Raw genomic sequence first — 1306 nt, 5'->3', positions numbered from 1 at the left:
GGGATAACCATAGACTCCCCCGAGTCGCCCTAGGGGCGACACGAGGGACGGGAAAGTAAAAAGAAAGATCCTCTTTTTTACACAAGCCATAAAAAATCTCGTTTTTCACCGAAAACTTTGTGCACGCACATAAAATGTCCGGATATACATGCAGGATTTTTGTTCGAAAATTTTTAACTTTTGAAAATATGTATTTAGACAATGTAGGCAAGTCGAGAAAGGCGCGGGCCTTCTGGCCCAACGACCTAGAAAACATCATGACCCGCGCGTCAGGATCCACCCAGACGCCATAGCCCTCGTGGACCACTGTGTCAAGGAGTTCATCAACATGGTCACCATCCAGGCCGAAGCGGAGTGCGGAAAGGACGGCAAGAAGAAAATGACTGGCCTCCACGTGATCAAAGCTTTCGACACCCTCGGCTACAGCAACTACGTCGAGCCTCTCACTGAGCAGCTCCGCCGGCACCGTGAGGTTACGGGCTACGTGGGAGTGGGACGCGGCAACAAGCGAGCCACCACGCAGCGGCAGGCTGCGATGGGGCAGATGGCGCCACAGCCGTCCGACACCACGTTGGGTCCACCGCCGGCCGGCATCACGGTGCAAGGTCAGTTGCCGGCGGCCGCAGTGACGACGGCAACGGAGGAGATGGCACCACAGCCGTCCGTCTTTATGTTAGGTGTATCGCGGCCGGACGGTGTCACGGTGCAAGGTCAGGCGTCGGCGGCCACTGTGACGGTGGCGACGGGGGAGATGGAACCAGCAGCACCACGGCTGTTCGGCTTTGCATTGTGTCAGCCACCTCCACAGAAGCGTGTCCGCGATGCGTTCTCCGGAGTTGCGCTGGCAAGCAGCTCTAGCATGCCACCTGCGTTTGACGACGAATGAATTAGCGTACCCCTGCTCTTCCTGCTGGCTATCGATGGGATGGGAATATCAGTGAGAGGTTATTGTGAACTTGGCATGATTGTTGCTGTACTGTACTATTGGTGTTTGGTTGTGGTATTTCATTCCTGGTCACCATGTGATTTTGTTTTCTTGCGCTCATGACCGTTAATGTTGCTCATCATGATGTAGTTTTGTTGTTCCACGAATATAAAGACGGTCGTTCGTTCACACATCAGTCTTATCTTACAACATAGACGGTTGTGCAAGACGATGAGGAAGAAGAAGAAGCGGTGAGGTGAGGTGGAAGACGGACGAGAAGTAGGGGAGCTCACCGGCGTCTCTAGAACCTTATTTAAATAGCGTGGAGAAAGTAGAAGAAAGGGTAGCGGTGCCAATGTGCATACATATGAGGCGAACAAC

The 1306-nt window shown here is 53.3% G+C and overlaps 1 pseudogene; it reads left to right on the top strand.

The window, feature by feature from the left end:
- Positions 1-886, top strand: part of LOC119333374 — a 3768-nt pseudogene extending 2882 nt beyond the window's left edge.
- The last annotated feature ends 420 nt before the right edge of the window (positions 887-1306 follow it).

Source organism: Triticum dicoccoides, chromosome 7A (assembly GCF_002162155.2).
Source record: "Triticum dicoccoides isolate Atlit2015 ecotype Zavitan chromosome 7A, WEW_v2.0, whole genome shotgun sequence".
NCBI lineage: Eukaryota > Viridiplantae > Streptophyta > Magnoliopsida > Poales > Poaceae > Triticum > Triticum dicoccoides.
This window is presented reverse-complemented; position numbering and strand designations above follow the sequence as displayed.